This window comes from Atractosteus spatula, chromosome 7 (genome assembly GCF_055471065.1).
Source record: "Atractosteus spatula isolate fAtrSpa1 chromosome 7, fAtrSpa1.hap1, whole genome shotgun sequence".
Taxonomy (NCBI): Eukaryota; Metazoa; Chordata; class Actinopteri; order Semionotiformes; family Lepisosteidae; genus Atractosteus; species Atractosteus spatula.
The window spans coordinates 20,659,711-20,684,258 of NC_142712.1; the positions used below are offsets into that span (position 1 = coordinate 20,659,711).

Below are 24,548 nucleotides of genomic sequence, written 5' to 3' on the forward strand. Positions count from 1 at the left end.
AACAATCCTTCTACCGCTCCTGTACCTGCTTTGCAGGTTGAGAGATTGGATTGCACTATGGTGACAGCAGTTGGCTGCTTCTTTTCAGATGAAAGAGAAGAAAAACTGAAAGAACAAACATTTGTTTTTCCCTAGAACCGGCTGTCCTCTTTTGCGTGCAGTCACCATGTCCCCGTAAATGGCAGAATGCCTCTGCACTGTGCATAGTCAGTCAAGCTTAGCACAATTAAAAGTCTTATATAAGCCAGAGCTGACCCTATTTTTATATATTACAATTCCTTTCTTCCAATTTATCCTGACTGGTTTCCTCTCCTGCTTTAGTTCAAAGTTTTGGTCTGATCCAAAAATGACATCAACTTGTTGTCTGGGGTTCCAGACTTGTCTGGGGTGATTCATAGGCATAGTCAAATTTGTGTTACATTCTCAAACACCACTTAGTGAATCGGAATGCTATTGTGCTCTTTAAATGACTGACTGAAAGTCTAATTTGTACTAATGTGTTACCAAACAAATGCTTAATGATGAATTTTCTGGCAAAACTCATTGTTGTTCTGGCACCCTCTCCTTCATTTAGCTTTCACCATCAACGCACCATTGTTAAAAAGTTCAATGAAAATGTGCTTCATCATTTCCTATCAGCGTTCTCCTCTGTAGTGCAGGTATGAGAACACATGGTGGTGTTCAATGCACAGCAACCCCTTGAAAACAGCATCTTCCTATTGAAGAAAAACAAGCAGAAATCCTTCCAAATACAGTCAAGTATTTTTTTCCCCATGGTTTCTCCACATTTTGCTCATCTGTGACCAGCACGTAGCTTTTTGAAGGGACTTCCTGGATGCAGATTACCTGGGCAGCACCTAGGTACTCCTCTCTCCTGTTACTTAAAACAGAAGCATTTAAATTCCATGCTGTGTTGGTCACGATGCCTAAGTGGGCCAGAATTTAAGGCCAGAGGAGGCACCTCAAAGGAGGTTAAGGGAGTCATTGACTTCTCAAAAATAAAATGGAAGACTGTTATATGGAAAAAAATCTAATGTTATGTGGATTTATATCAGTACAATAAATATATTAAAATGTAATTATTTCTTTTATTAAAATGTAATTATTTCTACCGTTGATTCAGCAAAAATATGACCCAAGATGTAGCAATAAATGACTAGTCAGACTTTGTAAGGCTAAGAACAGCTTTCTGAAATTCTGCTGCCTTGCATTATTCATCAGCCGCAGCTGGTATCAGAACAGCTTCATTTGGAGCATGTTCTCAAAACTGCTCTGATAGCCATCTTAGCACTTGAGCACTGAATTACTAACAATTCCAAATTCTCATTGAAGAGATAAATGACAAAGATCTTCATGAATGATTTTCCAGGAGACTGGAGATTGTTTTTTTTTTTTATTTATTGAATGCTCTGATATTCAGTGTGAAGTGTGAAGAAAATGACAGAGCCTCAGTTTAGTTGTGAAGCTTTTAGCACATTCAGTATGTTGCTACATTTGAATAAACTAAGTTAGGATCAATAAGGAAATAACTTCCCAAATGTGCTTGCATTTATCTAAAACTTTATACGTTTTAGAGAAATGTATAAAAAAGTATACTAGCAGATTTTTCTCTCCACATAACAGGCCTGTGAAAGTAATGATATGCCAGAAGCAGTGCAAATCAAAAATCAATATTAAGCAACATGGAGGATCTTAATGTACTTGAAGACTATAAATCAGATTCAAAACTGTGCAATCTCGGCATGTACCTGAGGAAGCAGTTGCCTTGATGAAAAGCACCAGTCTGCAGGGTGATGTTAGGCTCCTCTATGCTAAAAGGGTAGTACTGGACAATTTGCTGTAACAAGGAATAAGGCTCCCAATATCACACTGGCTTCAGTTTGGGCTCCACTCAAAGTCTGATTTTCTGCATTCAGACAAGTCAAACCAAATTATGCTTCTGTTCTGTTCTGTTGTGCATATATGCCAGAAAATAAGTTTATACACTAATTAATAGAAGGCATGGGACAAGAAAAATTATTATTCGTTTGGCAGATGCTTTTATCAAAAGCGATTTGTGTTTGTACCTTTATACAGTTGTGCTTTTTACTGAAGCACATTGGGTGAAGAACCACACTTAAGAATATAATAGCAGGGCTGCACCTGGGATTTGAACCCACAACTATCAGTTAAAATCCAGAGCTCTAACCACTGCTCCATATTTCTACTGGCAAATTCATCAAAAGTGTACCAAGACTTCTACCATTATTAACACAGAGTTTAATTTAGAATTAAGGCTAAGTAACACTACATATGATTTCACCATTATGTGTGATATCTCCATATTGAAAATGTAGAGCTACTAATTTGATTTGAAAAGTAACTCAGTAGAAAAGCTCATGGACAACTCTTCCAATTAAAACGACACCTGGTCTGCTTTAAAAAAAATGAAATTGCACTTTAATTGTTAGTTCAGTACAAAAATATATGTTTATGAAAAGCAAAAGTGACCTATGTTTACTTTATCTTCTATAAAATGTGAGATTTGCTATGATATATTCTCTGGGCACCATATGGCAAAATATTATCCTTTGTGGAGTGACAGATATTTCTTGCAAAGAAAAATGTACCTTGACCTATGATTCAGAGCAAAATGTGTTTCAGTGAAGGCTATTACTGACTATAGCAAGAAAAAAGCATAGAGCAGCTGAGCAAAAATGTTTTTTTAAAAAGGGGAATCCAATCAAATTCAAAACCATTCCAAAATACTTTTATCTGCTAGAGCAAATAGCATTATATACTGGATAATGCCTTTTCAAAAATCCTTACTTTAAAAAAAATATATTTAATAGAGACAATCAGAACTTACTGAATGTTTTTTTTTTTTTACCCCAGTTATTTGTCCCCATCACATCCCAAGGTAATACCAGGGAGGGATCATGAAAGCTCAACCTAGGGGTTAAGAAGAAAATCACAGGTAGCTATCTGGAGAACCAATTCATCCCATCTTTCACACCATTAAATAAAAGTTTGGGAGAAACCCATTGTTGTGATCTCACCCTCTGCTCTTTTAAGTAAAATATTTGCCTGCTGATCACCCCTTTGCGCACATCTTTTCTTAAACTTCTCCTGCCAGCCCATTTCACCATTCATCTTCACTACTGCAGAAGACTCCCTGGTTCATTCCTCACAAGCAAGTGGGGTTTTTGGCAAACCTGACCTCATTGCCACAGCTGTCATTTCCTCAGTCAGGCAAGTCAACACCAAACACTAAAATTTAGTGTACACTATTATTTTATATCTATAATTTCGTAGTAGTTAGAATTTAACTTGTTGTAGTCTAAATTATTACCAGAAAAAAACAGAAAAACTTCTATTTTACTTGATTTTTTTTAATTCCCGCATTTTACCATACAGCTTTAAACATTGTTAGTCCAAGAAATTAAAATATAAAAATACAGAAAAGCAAGCTAGCATGGGGTAAGATTTGTAAAGATTACATTACATTTATTCATTTGGCAGACACTTTTATCCAAAGCAACTTACACTTGCATCCAGTCAAGATGCAAAGGATGTATACCTGTAGCATGAAACAACAACAAAACCACAGAAAACAGCAAGCACAGCATTAAGAGCTGGGGTGTTGCACAGGAGTTTCAGTGTTGCTTGACAGGAATTGGTGGCATAAGAGCACTGACAGTAATAATAATAATAATAATAAATAATAGAAATTATAATAATTGCTTACACTTATATAGCACTTTTCTGGACACTCCACTCAAAGCGATTTAAAGGTAATGGGGACTCCCCTTCACCACCACCAATGTGCAGCATCCACCTGGATGATGCGACGGTAGCCATAGTGCGCCAAAACGCTCCCCACACATCAGCTATCAGTGGGGAGGAAAGCAGAGTAATGAATCAAATTCATAGATGGGGATTATTAGGAGGCCATGATTGGTAAGAGCACCTTGTGGCCCCTCAGCCTTGGTTTTGCCAGTGAGCCTGAAGATTTGGGGTCTCAGACAGCATAGCATAGAACCTGTGACTGGTCTGCATTTGCAGTCGCCTTGGAGGCCTGTAGGCCTGCTCCCAAAGATTTGTATCCAATTCAGGCCACAACATGTAGCCAAAGCAAAGAAACCAGGAGGGAAAAACATGAGTGACCACAACAAAGGATTACAGCGAGTAATATTTGTCACTACTGTAGGTGGTCACAGCTCACACTTGGCCAAATTCATTAGCAAAACAATGCAGGATTGATTAGTTTGAACACACCTCCTGCAAAACACAGGTAAAAGTACTACAGAAAAGTTTCTAAACTAATTCATTCAAAATACAATGCCATTAATGAACTTCACCTGAAACACACCCAAACACAAAACATAAAAAAGCTGTTACCTATGCAGTTGCTGAATGTAAACTGAACATCTACAATGACTAGTTACAATGCACGCAAACAGGTTAGATGTTTCACAACTGGTTGGAAAGACATGCAGAAATGTAAAAAAATAAATAAATCAGACAAGCTGTTAGTCAGCTTGGCTCATGGTAACATCCCTCACAGAGCACAAGGAGCACAGAACTGATCCATCAACAATCTTTCCAGCTGCAGGCATTTAAGGTGCCTTCAGGAAAGCTAATGTAATTTGGAAGAGTGATGAGACTTATACTGACAACAGCACAAGATCACAAATCAGCCATTTGTGTGACACCACAGGGAGAATCCCAGTGACAGTAGTTCAGGGCTGGGCCTTGTCATTTGACCAGCATTCTCTGGACCATAGGGCTTCACTCCAAAACAAGTTCCATTAATAACTAAGCTTCTCGGAAATTTGTTCCCCAAAAGAAAAAGAAACAGTTTCTATACTCTGCCGAACAGCAGTTTTCATTTTTCATATGCAAAATGATGAGCAACATCTGAAATCTCCTGTTCCGGATACATGAACTAAAGGCCACTGTTTTGGTAAACTCAACGGAGAGCCATAAATAAATGTGAAAAGGGAAAGGCTTTGTTTTAAACTTTTAATGAGATGCACTGAAGAGCTTGTAGCATGCTATCATTTCTAAATGAATAAAGAAATACTTACAAAACCGCTGCTGTATTCACAGCATGTTTCTTAAACATGTTGGAACAGTAAAAGTATTACTACGAGCAACAGCAAAGCAACCAAGGAAAGTGGCATCCTTAAATTGACCCAAACAGGGACTACTTTATTTTGCAATGGAATTTTATGCCAAAAACAAAGGTATTACCCAAAGAACATGTGGCTTCCCTGCGGCACACTGCAGAATCCACAATGTTTCTCTCATCCTGAACTTTGTTAAATGTAAAGAAAATCCCTTACACTTCCAGTAGTAAAGATGTAGTTATCCCTGCAGTTAAGCCTGCTTTTACCCAACATAGATTAAGGAAACCCTCAAAGAAAAAGACTTAAAATATATAACAGTAGCTGGCTTATATTACTAAATCACACTGCAGTGTTCAGTCACACATTTGTTATCTAGGGGGTCTCCAATAAACAACATGAGTTGGCATCTATTGAATCAGTGCTTCAGTGGGAAATGAAAAACCATTAAATGAGAAGAAATTATTTCCTGTGTCCCTCGTCTTCAAACAAGGAATATATTTATAAACGCTAGCAATTTATCCATCTTCCCCTAGAATGAAAAAGTATATACTAGAAAGTGTAAACAGAAATCCTGAAATTAAAAAAAAACATAATATCATAACATAAAAAGTCATATTTAAGTATTTAAAAAATAAACTTAATACAGCAGGGCAACGATTTGCAAAAGTGCAAAGTGTTTTCTGCAAGACACAACATAATGAGAGTGGAACATAATCCTCTAACAATCCAGAGACAGCTGGTTCAAACCTTTATTAACCAGCTGTGTGACCAGGATGAATCCCTGAGGTGTGGCGCTCAAGTGGGAAAATGCCAGCAGGACTGGTGGGTTCAACCCTCAAGTTTCCACATCACAGCAAACCCTGAGGCTTAACAGGCCCTCCTCACAAAAGCAGCTCACTGGGGTGCTGTAGTGTTGCACTGAGAAAAGCAGCATGCAATCCTACTCTTAGCCAAATCTATCCGCCCAATTTCTAACAACTTCATCCAATTTAGGGTCACAGGGGAACCGGAGTCTATCCCAGCAAGCAACGGGTGCAAGGCAGGGTACACCATGGATGGGACACCAGTCCATCATAGAACACACACAGACACAAACATGCACACATTCATACCAGGGCCAGTTTTCCCAGAATCCAATTAACCGACCAGTATGTTTTTGGACCACTATGTTTCCAGATGCTCTGGAAGGAAACCAGAGCACCCAGAAGAAATCCACGCAAACACAACGAGAACATACAAACTCCACACAGATAGCACACCAGATCTGTAATTGAACCCAGGACCACAGTGCTGCAAAGCATCAATGCCGACCTCTCCACCACCGTGCCACCAGTTATCCAAATGTGCTAATCAAGTGGCAATTCTCAAATGGAGGACACAACAAAACACAAATGTCAGTTCTGTTGTTTTTTTAAAAAAAACAAATCTGCTTATGAATTAAAAGAATTAAAGTTGAATGTGCTCCCTCAAAGAGCTACACAGAGTTTACCACAAAGAAGAAGTGAAACAAGACAACCTATAATTGTCAGATAATTTGATCTAATAATCCTGGCTGGTGGAAACTCTTTGAACATCCTTGCTCATTCACAGATGAGGACTGGATCCCTGCTGTTAAAAACGATCTCTTCATCTAGTGAGGAATTTGACTTGGGTAGTGGAATCAATCCCCTGCTGTCTTTAACAGGAGCTTGCAATATCTCCATGAGCCTTTTTCTCCTAGTAGTCTGTTGTTATATACTACTGTACTATGTATTGCATTAATGACTGTACTTGATTATCATTGAATTGTTAGAACTCCTAAACCAATAAATCAGAAGGTTTCTGAACCAATAAATGAAAGGTATTGGTCCTTTGCTGGCTAAATCCAGAAACTCTACCACCTACAGTTCCTATTTATGATAGCATCCAGCATTCTGTACATATTACATCTTTTACACATGAAAACCATACGGCAGTAGCTTTAATTGCCCTTATTTTATAAAAAAAATTACGAAAAATGTGGTTTCACCATTCAGGGGTAAATTATAAAACATTTTCTTTGCCACCTTAAAAAAGATTCATTTACTACTCACACCTTAGTTGTGCACCAATGTAGCTTAAATCCCCAAAAATTCAATTCATTTAAAACATTTTTTTTTTTGGTCATGCCAGGATTTTGCAATTATCCAAGCTTGATGCAGTGTGAGAAGTAAAGGCTTCTGTAAAGTAATACAGATTAATACCACTTTATCAGCATGTGGTAAGCAGGCAGCAAATCACATCATGCCTCCACCACACTAAAATCTCCATCAGTGCTATAAATCTCACCACTGCTTCATGAATACCCTGTTTCAATCAAAACCCAGATGAGTAGATTGTTTCTATCTTTGGCACTTGTAGATGGTCTGACTTCAATCTGATATACAGGCTGTATGCTACTGGAAGAAAGCTCACAACAATAGCATTTTGAACATCTGCCAACATCTGGTCAATTATGCAATAATGAATTTTACATCTATATTACTAATGGCAGTATGTCTCCATTTATCTTAATAAAAGAAACAATGAAATGGTTACACAATTTAAAGTTTAACGAATACAAGTTTGTTTGCTTTTCAGATCTTGCATGTGGATTTTTATTTTTCAGGGGATACAATGATGCACTGACCTTGTCAGCTGGAAATTCTGCTGAATAGGCCTGCCATTGTGCACCAGGATAGAATGAAACATTTCTATTGGAATTCAATTGGACATGTTCAGCATTGTAGAAATCTTAATGACTTCTACCTGATCTCTGCTTAAAGAATAAAGAACTGCAGTAATACCATAATCATCTGAAAATCAGCAAATAAAGAAATCCTGAAATGGAAACACCTGCCTTCTATACTTTGTCTTGGCTTGTGACCTAAGTGGTGTTTGTCCATCTGCTTAGGGAAAAAACATACAATTTTAGGTCTTTTGTACTTCCCAACCCTAAGCACACTGTTTCTTTTTTTACTAGAGCTCCTGCACAAAGCAACAAAACAATATGAGCATCAGAAAGAATGTGTGAGTTCCTCTGTCACATCAATTAGCAAACTGCCATTACCGTTGCCCATGAATGTACAGAAAGGCGGTACATCCTAAATTAAGATGACAACTTACAAAGAGTCTCAAAACCCTCAAATCAAACCACATATGACAACTTACTAATTACAGTTCTGTAGTAATTTCACTAATGGCAACTCTTTTTAAGAGCTAAATAAATGCTTGACTATTCATCATTATTAAAGCTTTCAGGCTGTTTGGATTTTAGTCTCAAATCATAGAAGTACTATATTAGCACGTGAACATCTATGACGTTGTATAAAGATCTTCTTTGTTGGAGAGGACTTCAAGTTTCAGGCTCTGTTTTGAGATACATCGGCACATTAACAGCTACAGACGTAAAACCTCAAAGTATTAACACACATTAAAAACAAAGCACTGCGTTCAAGCGCGCACAAGCTCTTAGTGAATAAGTTAAAAAGGCCAAAGAATATTGATATGAGACAGGGTAATAGAGTATATGTGAAAAATGCTTTTATTTATTTTCTTGCTTTATTTATTCATTGTTTTACCTTACAGTCTGGACCTGAGCTCTCCAATCATACTATTAATGTTCTTAATTAAAAGTGAAACATCCACTTAAGTTAACAGAAGAGATTATTTTCTTTTTTAATTACAGTATATGAGGGAAATCTGTGGTGGGACTGCTGTAACATGACTAATTTTCCGGCCTCAGTTGCGTCCCCTACTCAAGTATCCTTTAATCCTTTCACCCTCTGGTCATCCCTTAAATGTCTGACAGTGCCAGGCTCTTTATTCCTGAAAACTCCCCTTTGACAAATACTCAGACCTGTTGTAACAAGCAGAATGCAAATAACCTACACCTGCACTTGCCTAATGCTCCTCATTTCACACAACACTTCAGACAGTAGGAATGTCACAGTGGGCATAGGTATTGTAGAATTAAATATATATACACACACTTAAGATATAAACCTAGGCTTTCCTCCACAGAAAACCAGGACTTCTGGTATTGCAAAAGATATTCCCTTAAAATGAAATCCTTATGGATACAAACAGTAGACTTTCGATGCGCGGAAAAATTCCCCTCCCCCAAATAAAGAGCCATATTTCACAGAGTACATGTAATGGAAGTATGAACTGGACTACCTCTGTCAATATTATATGGTAGTCTGAAAAGGGACATTCTGATGAGTGAAAATAAAGCAGGGACATCCTTCCAATCATCCATTTTCTAACCACATTTTCCAATTCAGGGTCAAGGGGGAGCCAGAGCCTATCCCAGGCTTGCACAGACATGCTAACAATTCACATTAGGGCCAATTTTCCCAGAAGCCAATTAACCTACCAGTATGTCTTTGGACTGTGGAAAGAAAGCCACACAAACACAGGAAAAACATACAAACTGCCTGCAGATAGCACCCCTGGTCCAGAATTGAACCCAGAACCCCAATGCTGTAAGGCAGCAATGCTAAGCACTGTTCCACCATGACCACCATCCTAAAGAGGAAACATGCAATTCTGTAATGGATCAGATTCCTTTAGAAAACTGTATTGTGTTAAACGTGCATATTACTTTTCCATTTCTGAAAGGTTCTCGACTGTTTTGGTGAGATTTCATTTAGTTGAGAACCTGATGTGTTAATTACTCCTCAGACATTTGAGCAAAACAATCAATAATTGGTTGGCTTTCATCTTTAATTAACGTTTCACTATACATGTCAAATATTCAAATGAGTTTTTATTTTCTATATATGTTCTTCCTATTTTTTCCTTGATTCTTCTTTGTATTATTATGCTGCTTTAATGCTCTATGTTTGCATAAAAATGCACTGCAATCTGTCCTTGTTCTTTGCTAGTGGCTAAGTCTCAAGCTGGATTTTTAACTGCTGCCACATTTTTTATTTGAGTTAAGATTAGGGAATTAGGAAAACAATGAAAGTATGTTTATGTTGTATACATGTCTGTAAAACACCATAATTGACACTGAACACCAGTTTTAGAGGAAACAACACATTTATGAAATAACACAGAACAGATCTGTTTTATTTCTCCAAATAAAATCCCAAAACACATGTGCCACATCAAACTTTTACTTTTCACTAATTAATAAGAACAATTTGTATACCCTGCAAGATGCTGAAATGCTATTTAGACATAATTTAACTTTGGTAAGCCCAGTATGTTTCAAACTTTAACATTTGAAACAGAAATTTATATAATATGGGTTATAAAAGCATATCTATAATAATGTTCTATTTTTAAGTGTGATATGCAGCTATTTTCCTTTAGAACCTCCACTGCTTAAAAATTGAGAAATTAGAACTAATGTCTTTAGAGGGTGAATGCAATGCAGATAGAATCAAAGGTGGTTTATCTTAAATGACCCTCCACTGGATTTTAACCCTTTGACACAAGGAGGCACACTGATAGGGCAGTCTCTGTGCCCGTGTTTCCTGTCTTCAGAGGTGCTCTATTGTGCCAGACTGTTCAGGAGTCTTTTGATGTGGACCACTGTCCATTGTAAGCTACGCTGAGCAAAAAACAGAACATTCATTTGTAACTGTCAGATATCTAGACTCAAAACACCCCAGCAGTTACCTTCTAACCCCAACATACAAAAGGCTCATAGCCAAACATTTTCCATTTCAGGAGAGTGGAAAACTGCATTTAAAACATTCCAGTGGCTTAAAATTAATTTATTCAAAAACATTTTCTCATTGAACAATAAAATAAAATGTTGGTGACTCATGTTAAAAACATACAGAGCCATGTTCATAATACCATATAATAATACATTATTGTCCGATTTCTCTGAACTTTACTTGCATAAACAGAAGATTAAAACCATCCTTCTGTACCTGTGAGCTTATGAAAGCTGCTCAGTGTGGTGCTGCAGTGCTACGCTGAGAAAAGAATCACACAGTCCAAGTCCAAGCACTATTTTTTTGCCAACCCTAAGGTTACAACAGTTAGCCAAATTCATCCAATTTCCAATCCATCCAATTCAGGGTTGCAGGGGAGCCAGAGCCTATCCCAGCAAGCAATGGGTATAAGGCAGGATACACCCCAGAACAGGACACCAGTCCACCACAGGGCAGAAACACAGACACAAACACACTCACACCAGGGCCAGTTTTCCAAGAAGCCAAGTAACCTACCAATAGGTCTTTGGACTGTGGGAGGACACTGAGCACCCGGAGGAAATACAAGTATAGAAAGTGGGATACCATACAAACTCCACACAGATAGCATCCCAGGTGCTGAGGGGCAGAAATGCTAACCACTGCGCCTCTATGGCCTCTATGGAACACATAATAGGTTAATTCCATGCTGAAAAGAGAAGAAAGAAAACACAACGTTTCGGCTGTGGAGCCTTCTTCAGGTGTCAACAGCTGACGCAGCTACCCACCTGAACTACATAAGACCTCTATGTCTATATTTGGCAAAAACTTACATTATCACATAATCAATAAGAAACATTTGATGTATTTAAGTAACTTTTAAATTAGTATCCTGAAGGATTCATGCGACACTTGTCAATTCTGTGGGCTGTTTCCTCAGGTATTAGATGAAGATCTCTGCACCAAAGGGTCATATATTCAAAGCCCAAAAGTGTTTACAATTTTATGTATCAAAAAACTTTACTCTATATCTTCATTTTGGTGGAAAAAAAAAACAGCAGTTAAAACCTGGGAAGAAAAATGGCCTGTGGCTCAGTGAATCTGCACAAAAAAGGGCACTGCAAACTGACGACGTGTGATAATTGCATCAAACATGGATCAAAGATCTTTACGATAACGATGTAAATTTTAAGAGTGCACATAGAGATTAGGCTGCTGGAAATTTTGATGGAATCAGTGATTTCCTTCTACTCCTGAAGAGCAGTGCGTGACACAGCACATACAGTGGGATCAGATTACAGTCTCATTCATGGTAAGGGGTTTCCCATCCCTTTCCATCCTGAAGGATTTGTGCTGCTTAACAGTTCGGCTCTCCTCCATCACCTCCTTTATCTCAGCCGCTGCGTCCCTGCCTCTTTTGCATTTGAGACGTATCAGATACTTGTTGCTCAGAAAGTGAGGGGTTGAAAGTTAAAGCTTCTTCTCTGGCTCCTCAACTAATCCTTGAGTTCTAAATAACTTTTTTTTTGGCTTTGTGCTTGACCCATTATGGCTTCTGAATAGGTTACATCTACTAAACAAAAGGAACACAGCAAGGTAGGTCTGGAGCTTTCTTTCTTTTCTTTTAAATGTAATCAGGGTTTTTGCTTTCTGACATGTATCATTTAAGGCCATTTGAGAAAACATGTCACTATTTCTGTTCCTTTAATTTTTCCTTTGTCCTTTAGCCGATTCTCAGATACATTCCCTCACACCCCACCTTACACCTCCAAATGTAAAACTGCAACCATAGAAATCCTCAGCCAGAGACAGTCAGATCCCTTCTGTGAAGAGTGTAGCTTATTTTTTAGCTACACTTTGCCGAGCAATGTTGAAATAACCCTGTCAAAGGGAGAAGCCAAGAAAAGCCATTGTTTGTGAAGCACACATTGTCATTTAAATAATCCTCGCTCAAACTGAAAAGTGTTAAAGAATACCTTCAGCAGCTCGGGAAATTCTGCTTCCCCAACAACAGGTTAGTCCAGCAAAAGCCGGAACATAATGAAAGATTCATTCTTCATGGTTCTAGCCATTTCTAGCCCTTTGGAAACTGCCACTAAGTCATGTACCGCAGAGGTCAGCTCTAATATGAAATGACGGTTGTCTCATTTCTAACTTGCTGGAATCCCACATTCTGGGTCTGAAAGTGTTCTCCAGAGCTGAAAGAAAACCAGACAGCTGTGGAAGAAAACTGATTGACCCCTTGCTGTTCAAAGCAGATTATTCTCTGGTTCTTCAGAGATTTTTTCTTCTGGTGACAAATTCAAACAAAGACACTGGAAAAGAGCAAACAGGGGTGGCTGTGATAGCCTTTTGATTGCCGGACTGAGTAGTGGTAGTGGGGGTTGATGTGGGTGGGGAGACTTTTATACTTTTGTTTGATGAGGTGTGGGAGCCACTCTCCTTGCAGGCAAAGAACTACAGGAAATTAGTTTTGTGGTACAACAGAAATCTCTCACCACCCCCACTCCCACCCCCTGCTTTGTGTTCACATATTTGAGGTGTCTCACTGCTGTGGCTCCAACAGTTTAGCTACACAATGTTCATCATATCAAAGTCCAAGGCCAGTGGAAATGACCAGTAGGGAATCAACTTGGAAAAACAAAAGAGCTAGACAAAGATATTCAGAAAGTAATCTCAGTAAAGACCACACACATTTGTTGTTTTCAGTTTAGGATTTTCCAAGATTTTCAAGTATTTCTTCAACCATTCACACCAAATTGCTCATACAGTTCCAGAAGGCACCTAACATCTGTTGGATATTAATTACATTAAAAAGAGATGTGCTTTGTTTTTGTTAAATTTGAGTTCACACAGAACAGATTTAGTTCACCTGAGGCCTACTACTTTCTAAATACAGAGAAATGCAAGACATAGAAGATTAACAAGGGAAGTACCCATAGAATGACAATTCGGCAGAACATCCATCAGCACAAAGTATTTAGCAGTCAATGGTCCTGCCTTTGAAGATTTTAAACAGCTGTGAAAGGGCAGTAAGGCAGGCCTTGGCACTCAAGCAGTAATGAGAGAAGTAGGGCGAGACCTGTGTGTTAGGAAAAGGCATGGGGGGTTGCCTGTGTTCCCACACCTGGGATAACAAACGACCACACATGCAAACAAAGCATTACCAAAAAAGGCATCAGCTTTCGTTTTTTTTTCCCCCCAAGCTAACAGGCTGCATTACTGCAGAAGAATGTCGCATATAAAAAGCAAGCATTCCAATAAAAATAAAAATGTCTGGAACTTCAGTTTTAAATGTCAGATTGGTTAAAGTTTACAAGCTTGCCAAGGGGTTTTTGTTACAACCTTTGAACTGTACATGTGTCAAGCAACAATGATATGAGTAAAAACTTTTCCCCAATGTGGAAAAACATATTCTTTTATAAGTTTCCCCATTTAAAGAGATGCAATTTTCTATTTTTACACTATTGCGTGCCAACTTGAGTTACTTTTATATCCTACAGCTGGGAAGCATCTTTTTTTCAAGAAAAGTACATCAATACCTTCTCGAGGCTCTGTGTGTTATACAGCCAATTGTTTAAATTCAGTGATCTAGATCCAGTGACCTGTAACAAAAGGATTAAAATGCTGAACACTTAAGTACCTTAAGTGCTAGGCTATTTCTCTATAAAGGCACCGCACCAGTATACTAGTATGAATACATCCATTTTCTAATCGCTTTATACAATACAGGGTCGTGGCAGAGCCGGAACTTATCCCAGCAAAAAACAGGTGTAAGGCAGGATACACACTAAACTCGATGCCAGTCCAGGGCACACATAAGCACAAACACACACACTCACACCAGGGCCAATTTTCCCAGAAGCCAATTGACCCGTCAGTATGTCTTTGGACTGCGGAAGACAACTGGAGAACCCTGGGTAAACCTATGTGAACAGGAGGAGAACATACAAAACTCCACACAGAAAGCACCCCAGGAATTGAATCGAGGGCCCCAGTACTGCGAGGCAGCAATACTAACAACTGCTTTAATGTGCTGCCCCCTTTTTTAATTCAATACTTGTATTAAAAATAATCAGAGGCACTGTCACAATGACAAAGTAGCAAATGCCAAAATCTGTATAATTGTGTGTCTTACTGCTCTGCATCTTCTTAACATAAACCTGAGTTTATTACTATAGACACAATAAATCAGTGTACTCGTACAGCACATGCCACAATGTCCCAAAAAGAACATGCTTGAACACGAATGAAACAATAGCTGATGTACATAACAGAAATGCGTAATACTGCTCCACTCCCCGAGAAACAAAGCTACAATATCCAAAGAGACAATAATGAGATTTTGTTCTTACAGGAGCAGTTTCTGGGTGTACCTACAAATAGCACACTACGCCCCAGCAACTAATTTAGCTCACTGCTGCTTTAAGCATTTCAGCTGTCATTCAAAACTGGCACCTCACACCTGACACATCAGTAACTGACTTTTTGAGCTCTGTCTGTGCTATTCAGTGCTTGTCTCACCAATATAAAAGAGTGACTCAGCGATTCTCAGGACAGTATTCAGAACCCTTATTCATTTAAATATCAAGCAGAGTAATGTTTTAATAACATCGATATTTCTTAGGCGAGACCTGTGATTCAGTATCTACACCAAGGCTCGTCATTTTTTTCATTAACCTACAGCAAATCCTTGGATACAAAGCACAGAATAATCCTGAAAGGGTCTGCAATTCATTTGTCTCCTCTGGTCTGTGCCTATGTGGATGTTGAAGTGTTTGTCCTCCAACTTCAGGGTTCTGAAAACCTTAATCTTATCTTAGGCCCATGTATCACTTTCCTTTAAGTCCAAGCACGATGGTACATTATCTTGTCTTCTGTGGGAACTGCATTTTTACACTTTGCACCATTTATGTTAAATCAGCTCCTTTATCATTAATTTTAACATTTTATTTTATCTTTACCACTTCCCCATGTCAAGGTCTGGGAGAAATGCTTGATTCATAAACCTAAAAACCAAATTCTATCTACCACAAAGATACCCTAAAAGGCTACCAGCTTAAGCATAAAGCCATAACAATCTGGTTAAAGGGACCGAAATATCCTCTTATCTGTCCAGGACACTCAGCAGATCAAACCAGTTTTCAATTTATTAAATATTCTCTTGTAACTTAGAAAGGCACTTTGATTTCAGTTACTTCCTCTATTTCATGTAAAGGAAGTACCACTTGTTGTCACACAAAAACGGCAAGAAAAAACATACCTAATGCTTAACTGACCACACAACAAAATATTCTTTAAGACAAACTGATAGTCCAGATAACTGTGTAGCTCAAGGGTTGAAACTGATCTCTTAAGTATAGTCAAGCAGTTTCTCTACACTGAATCAATAAGTGTACAAAACTAACTGGTGCATTAAAAATCTAAACTGCTAAAAATACATTCTATACTAGAAGCATGAGAGCTATGGTTTATAAAATGGAGATGCCCAAAAGAAACCTACTTCTATCACACCATATTACAGCACCATAGGAACGAGTCACAAATGGTGTTTACAGTAATTTACAGTGAAAAGGGTAGTTCAAAGAAAGCAAAGATTCAATACATCCGATTGCCTTCTGCAGTTGTCTTCTCCTACAAGCAAAAGGAAGTGGAGCCTGTGAGTTAGTTAACATTTTTTGCTAGGAACTTCCAGCTCGAACCTTGGCTCAGACCAGGCAAGATGCTGACCTTGAAGCAAAGCCAAGCAACTCTGCAGTAAAGCATGCTGGTGTACATAGTCTCACCCCTAGTCTCCATAAGGCACTGTAGATGAACAGCCTGTAAAATGACTCATAATATTTTATTAAGAATCAAAATTCATATTCCAACAAAATACATTTACAGAAATCATAGTGCTGCAGAGCATCATTGCTTTAAGGCAATTTTAAAAAAGCAAGAGCTCAAATAAACAAATAAGCTGTACAGTTGTAATTAGAATGCTGACAAATACATGCGCTTGCCAGCACTCTGGGACATTTTTATTTTTATCCTCAATCCCAAAAGGCATTTTTTCCCCATTGTCAGAAATGTGAGCAGCTACAGTTCTGTTTTTCTCTTTCTTCTTTTTTTCTCTTGTCAGAAATGAGTACTGTGCTAACCATAACACAACAATAGTGATCTCCGCTTACTACTTTTAGATATAATGGACACATCAGAAAACGTACAAATACGAGTATTGTACATTACCAGCATACTTGAAATCTCCTTCCACATAGTGATCGATTGCTTTCAGGTCAGTGAACAAGAATATCAAGCCAATAATCTCACTGTTGACTGCTTCGAATGAAGTGCCTTCTTTTATATAATGGCTCTAACACACCCTTTAATTCCAGACATGTCAAACACATCTGGGTTAAACACATGGTTTGTACTGGGTGAAGTCTTAACCAGCAAAGGTGAAAGGCTAAATGGACAAATCCAAAAAATGATTCCTGTGTAAACATCAGCATCACCTATTCATTTTGAGAGCATTCCCACTTGAGTTTCACTTTTGATTTGAAATTTTTAGATGGAAGGCTAAAGAACAAAAATCAACCACAACATCTCATCAGAAACACTTCTATTTTTAAAGGACAGGGATAGTAAATGATAAACTGTCTGTCAAGTGTTTTTAAGTGCTGGCGATAAACTTTAAGTGTTGGACTTCAAGCCAGACAAAATCTTTTAAATCCTTCTAGTCCTTCATCAATCCTGAAATGTTTTAAATCTACAGACCCAATCAAAATGTTAAATTAAGTATTCGATCAAATCACTACTTGGCATTTTGTAAAATGACTTCACAGTTTAGAATTTCTTTAAAAGGACAAAGACCAAATTAGTCTTTACAAATAATAAAAGTCCAGTGAACTAACATTTGTACTGGAAGTGCAGTTTCCTGCAATAAAATCACCCTGTGCCCTGCTGTGAAATCACCAAAATTACAGATAAATGCTCTTTCTGATCAGTCAAAGACTGTTCCGTAAAACTAAAAATTCAAGTTTTTGACAAAGAAAACGACCTGCTCATTTAAAGCACACTACAATTGCGAGCACTATTTTTTTCTCCACCCCAATATATTTCTCTATTCTACTGAATCAACCAAGCCTTTTATGTTCCAGCACCATCACCTGCACTCCTGCAGTGAGCTCGGAGGCAGACTAACTGAATAAAACCCACCTGAATCCCACATTTCACCTTCCCCAAAAACCGTGCTACACATTTCCCCAGAGTTCCACATGTCTGCAAAGAGAAGCTGATACGCAGTAGACTGTAACGCACTGGATTCAGTGTGATGCATGGCTAGACAAAGCCTTGGCCCAAATGGGTCTTATTGCTCTAAGCAGTCTTGATTACAGTATTCAGTACAGTGCCTGCCAGCCAAATAATACCCCCATTCATCTCATCTAGCACTCTTTGTGGACCATTTTCAGACAAAAACAAAGTCTTGGGTTATACAAGATGTAAATCATTGTTCATTTGGTGCTGATTTGAGCTGTTATTTGACAGAACTTTGTGCTGTACAAGAACCCAGCAATGCATAAATATTTGAAAAACAGACAGACACAATGGTTTAAATATTTGGAAGCCAGATTGGGGGAAAAAAAAATAAAAAATCAATTTGTTGTTCCATGCAACGTTCAAAAGCTAAGGAAACCTCAGAATCTTGAAGACTCCATATGCTAGCATGTGTTAATGAACACACCCAACAAAATAAAAATTGCAAACAAATTTCACACGAAAATACAGAGAAGGGGAAATGAATAACTCGGTTCCGTGTGACACGTTACACCTTTAGATGGACAATCCTCTAACTCACACTGCAAAGGACATGGGGCCAATGCAATCTGAAGGGGAGAAGCCAGCTGAAAAAATAATTAAAAACGTCATCTCTTATCCTTCAATTCCTGTATAATGGTGCAGTGCCAAGATATTGCTGTGATGCTGTTGTTTCAAATGCGTTTCGCCACCCTGTCTAACTGGCTGTTGTAAAGCTATTGTAAAGCTCTTCATTCACAATCAATTCAATCTGACAATCACACCGAAATGTTTCCGTAACTGCTTCATTAAAAACACAAAATGTGACTTAACCTGATAAATGTGCAATGGACAAGGCTGGGCTCACACACGACCTAGACTATGGGGACAGTGAAAGCCCTTAAAAGGACATGAAGAAAAGGAAGGTGCCTTTTAAACAGCATATCAAATTAACAATTAAGCCGTGGCTTTGACAGAGGGGATGCAGGGAGCTACAGCAGGCAATTAATCAGCAAGTACTGCGCAATTGTGCTTTTTTGTGACTATTGTAGCTCAGTTTGTTACTGTGAAAATCATTGTGAAAAAGAGAATACATTAATTTTAAATCACAGGAGAAAAAAATTATACGCTTCATTTAAGATGTCAGTTCTTCCCCAGAATCCACTCCCTCTCCACCCCCCCACCCCCATACATCCTCTTTAACAAACAAAGTCTGGAAAACAAACATTTAAAGAATGACTGGGTAAAGGCACATTTAGGAGATACACACAAAACCACACAGGCAAGCAGGGGGACGTAAAGTTACTGCAAAAAACAGTGAGGGAGGACACAGACATTTATCCTAGCACATGGAAAGAAGTTGATATGTTCTCTGCGCAGCACAAATCATTTTGCAATGTAAGGGGAAATATTTATAAAGAATGGGGACTCAACTCTTGGTCAGTTTTGCTGATCATCTAGGACAGCAAAGCTCAAAATAATGATAAAGTACCAGTTATTTGTTAGGTTTCAGGACCAAGTTCTGTAGTTCAAGCTGTGTCTCACACAGACTACAAGTCTTTTAAGGCTTCTATCAATTCAACAAAAAGGACAATTGATCTAGGCTAAACTAGGCTTTAGCTGTGAAAAACAGACATTCCTTGGAGCCACAATTTGTTGTTACTCTTTATTCCCCAGCAACCCAACCATGTCCTTCCTGGTCATGGAGGAACCGCAAAAACCAACATTTACTTTAGAACGCCCGTGCAGCTTATTTAAACAGATTTTCCCAAATTCCCATAAAAATGTCAATTCGTTACAATCCTATTTTGAAAGATATGTTGGCAACTGAAGGCAGGACTAACGAGAAGTTAAAAGGAGGTTAAACCAATGGCATTTTATTCGTGGTATTATTAGTAAAATAAAAATCCCTCGTTGTCCTAAAGCATGTCTGTTTTGTCAACCACATACATCAGTCTGGAGATTCTTCCCAAAAAAATCCTCAATTTTGGAAGTTTCCGAAATTACTGATTTTGTTTTGCCCTATTAATCATATGGTTTTTGCTGAACAGAATGAGAAGCCGGATCTGTCCAAATCTCAGTAGTTAAGAAAGGCTGGAAATAGTTGGTACTGGGACAGGAGTCCAGGCTGAGAATAGTCAGTCCTGGGACAGGAGTCCAGGCTGGGAATAGTCAGTTTGGGACAGGAGTCCTTGATAATTTGCTGTTGTAAGGGGTGCCAGAGGAGCAGAGTGTGGAAGCCTTAACTATGGGCTAGAATTTCCAAACCAACAGCCCAATATGGTAGTTCAGGTGGGTAGCTGCGTCAGCATGCATAGGCTGCAAAGGAACAAGTAATAGGTTTATTCCATGCTGAAAAGAGAAGAAAGAAAACACAACGTTTCGGCCGTGGAGCCTTCTTCAGGTTGTGACCAGGGACACGGCACCACTGTAGAAGGTGCCACACTGTTGAAGAGATGTTAATGCCAAATGCCCAACTAATTTGGCATTAAAGATTGCATGGCACTTTCCAAAAGAGAAGGGGTGTGAACTTGTCTTGTCCTGGCAAATTCCACTCTGAACTTGCACAATCTGATTTACCTTCAGCTCCCTCTTAATTCATTTGGTGAAGCAATTTCTCACCTTCCTGTCTGATCTGTTGTATTTGTTCTGCTGGTGCATAATGGCCACCGTGTTTCACTCAGAGCTGCTGCACTTCAGTGGTGACTGCACTTTGGGATCTCTTGGAATTAAAGGCACTATATAATTACCACAGTTTATTGCTTACAGATGAATGAAAAAAGACAGGAAACACAATTCTACGGCTGAATTTTATGCTGTTATTGAGGTTTTTCTATACAATACCCTGTAGTAGTATAATCAGTCTTTATAGGAAAGTACTAAGAAAGGGCTTCACTTTTCTTCCACAGCTTTAAACCCAGTTTTGGGTTTTGCAGCAGAACTAAATAAGAAATTAGGATTAAAACTGTTATCTAGTCAGCTGCCGTTCTTAGCAGCACACTATAATCCACCTTTATCATTAGGAAGCTGCCTCAAGTTATTGAATGGTACTAAGCAAAAAGAGTTGGTTTAAGCATAGTGCAGAACTGGGTCACAGACTGCCTCCTGAGACCTCACTCATGAGTTTCCTTCACTTCTACTGTAGCAGCAGAGGAGTAGCTGTGACCCATTTTTGCCAACTTAAACCCCCCTCCCACATTCCCTAAGGGGAAGAGAACAAACTCACTAAACCTTAAGTACTCATTTAGTTAGTCATTTATTTATATCACAGACCTTCACTGGGTCCATTGTGCAAACTTCAGGTTGTTCCTAAGAATTCCCTGGACATAGAGCAAACATAGTACTTACTGCAATGAAAATTAAAATCACAAGAATCACATACTGTATGTACTCCTTTCAAATGCCAACTAAAATAGTAGCACACAATGGGAAATATAAAACATGGGATTTTCTTCAGATAATAGGCATATAACACAAATTGCTTTGCTAACCATCTTTATAAGTTATTTGAGAGCCCACAGATGCTACTGAGCAGATCTTAGTTTAGGTTACAAACATTGAAAAGCAATAACTGTAGAACATTTGTGAACCTGTTTCTTTGTTTATTTTTAAAGACAATTCAAACTAAGGGAGAAAAATAGTTGGACTTGCTGTATAACCACACAATGTAAAACGAAAGTATTCATCAAGAACAATGAGATTCACATGAAGTATATATTCTGTGTACGTTGCTAGCACTCTTGCACAATCAAAAAACGAAATGATTGTCTTCCATGCCTAAATTATATAGGCATATGAAGTATTTGTCACCTGAAACAGGGAGCTATTTCAAATACACAATAGAACAACTAAAATGATGCACAAAATGGCATCATTACTCCCCAGTAGGCTTTAAACCTTGCAAAAAATAACTGGGAGCTACTGAAAAGTTACACATGAAGAAACCTCTCTGCTTTTTGTTTGCAAAAGTTCTAGACTCTTTAACACCAGATACTCAACTTTTTCTCCTAGTTAAAGGAGGGTTAGTTTATCAGCGTGTCTTAACACCTTAGTAAAAATTTTAAACCCTTCATAGAGTGAATTTATGTCACAGTAATAATCCTTGCTTTTACCTTAAGATTTTATTTGCTTTTCAAAGTTACATTGACAATCTCATATATAGCATATATATTATCCATACATAAATCTGGCTGAAATACAGTTACCACTAAGAATCCATAATGTATTGCTCAAAAGAGACTGGAGGACTCTGCGCCTTACTGGTAGTCAACATTAAGGATTTTTTATCAATACATCACTTTTGCAAAAGGCAGCAAACATGCAAAACACAACACTTAAATTCATTTAAGTTCATTTAAAAAACAGCAAAACAGGAGCGTATTATAAGTTCTGCCTGCATGATAAAATAAAAGTTAAAAATCAGTTCATTACAGGGGTGCAGTCTGAAAGCCTGAAACACTGGCAAACATCAGAGCAGGATTGCTTACACCTCCTTCAGGAGGATTACAGCTATGGTGCCATTTGTAAACCATCTGAAAACACACAATATAATCTAAAACAGGGAATAAATGCAAAATAACAAGAACACTGATAAAATCTTACCCCAGAGTGGAACTAGACAAGCTCGCTCCTAAATGACCACTCACAGAAATTCCAAAACCCCAACAAGGGAGATTTCACACTCCATTCCAATTGTTTCCGACTCCCTGCTTTGAACTCCGGGCAGGCTGCCTTGCCTGTGAGGATGAGCCCAGGAACCAGGGAGAGGGGTGTGTGTGTGTGTTTGTGTGTTCCCTCCTTCTTTCCTCTCTCTCTCTAATTCCGCCTCCCCAGACAGAGAACTCGGGCAGCCAGCAAGAATGTCTGCTCTATTCCTTTAAGCCCTGGGACCTCCCCTGTCTCTCTTTTAATTGCCTGCACACAGCCCTGTGGGAAGCATCACATTCACACACACACATACTCCCCTCCCCACACACCTAAAAAAAAAAGTCCAGCCCCACACTCTGATTGTAGAGGCTAAGAAGCTGCTTCAGGATGCCAGCCTCACTGTATGAAAAAAAAGCAACAACAACATCATTTTTGGCTTCATTTCTAACAGCAAGAGCGTGGGAAAGAAATATTACATCACCCATGACTAAAAATTGTCTGCTGCTGTGGCAAAAATAAGAAAGCTAAGCAACTGCTTTTTAAGGTGTTTGTAAATGCATTTGTAGTAATGGAAAGAGTACTACGACTGCTAGAAATGTTCATTTTGTCAAACAATTTTGTGGCGGCTCTGCTGTATTTTAAAATAGAAACTCAATGATTGACTCAGGCACTGTTGTCATAGCACCTCTCCTGCGCTGATGTAGTTCTACGTCACACATGACACCTTTTCAGGCTGATTTTAAGACTCTGAATAGTAGGGAACATTACATCCATAAAAAGGGCAGCTATACAAAATCAAGTATTTTAAGCTACAGACAAGTTACTCCTGCTTGTATTTTGTGTAATATGAAGGAAACAGCAATGATAACAAAATGTAGAGCAGAATTCAGTTGCATGGCAATGAGATTCTCAAGAACAGTCAACATGGATTTAGGGAACGCAGGTCTTGCTTATCTTGTTAGAGATCTACGCACGAGGAATAGCAATAATGGATACAAAAGAAGGCTTTAGCAATGCTTAATTATTAATCTGTATTTGGCAATTGCAGAATTAAGCAGTATACTGCAGTTTTAAATAAAACACAGCAGGCATTCAAGGTAATGCGTGCTTTTGGAGTAACATCAAAGAGTACAGATAGGTGGAAAATACTCAGATTGGGGTGATGTTACTATTCGAGTACCAGAGATATCTGTTTTAGGACCACAGCTCTTCCTAATTTACATCAAATGATCTAGATTCTGGTGTAGCTAGTAAACCATACACATATGCCATCCATCCATTTTCTAACCACTCCAATTATGTCAAAAATGGAAGGACTGGCAAACACTGAAGAAGCTGAAATGGAAATTCAGAAAAATCTAAATAAAATTCAAGACAGGGCCAATACCTGGCACATTACATTTAACATAGACAAGTGCAGAATGATACACACAGGCAGCAGAACGACCTATAAATGGAAGTTCAGGAACAGTCATTTCGTAGAAGCTGTTTGTGAGGAGTTTCCTTAGCTTTAGAGTTTGGGTTTACACATCATTGTCATCTTTTAGACAACGTGGGGAAGCCATGAAAGACGAGACCACAAACAGGGGAGAATTAGGAAGTCTGGGTGACTCCTCTGACCCGCCAATTGGAGGAGAGGAGCATCCCGCACCGACTGCAGCATGTGCCTGTAAGCACCAAGGAGGCCACAGGCCTAATGGCATCCAGAGAGCCATGGCCAAAAAAACCCATCCTGCCCTCCACAGCGCTACTTGGGGAATCCAAGTCACAGCTGGCTAGGTATGTAACCCAAGATCCATAATCTTGGAGCTCTACGCAATCTCAGGCAAGTGCCTTTTACAAGTTAAATTATTTGTAAAGCAGA

The 24,548-nt window shown here is 38.6% G+C and overlaps 1 protein-coding gene across 4 annotated transcripts in view; it reads right to left on the reverse strand.

Moving 5' to 3' along the window:
- tiam1a (TIAM Rac1 associated GEF 1a) overlaps window positions 1-24,548 on the reverse strand; it is a 121,362-nt gene that overhangs the window by 59,867 nt on the left and 36,947 nt on the right. Inside the window, exon 1 of one of the 4 annotated variants that reach the window (XM_088920094.1) lies at window positions 22,640-22,722. The exons of the other annotated variants lie outside the window; for them this stretch is intronic. The gene's annotated coding sequence lies outside the window, so the exon portion shown is untranslated. Of the gene's footprint in view, window positions 1-22,639; window positions 22,723-24,548 lie in introns of those variants that run through there. 4 annotated transcript variants of the gene reach the window in all.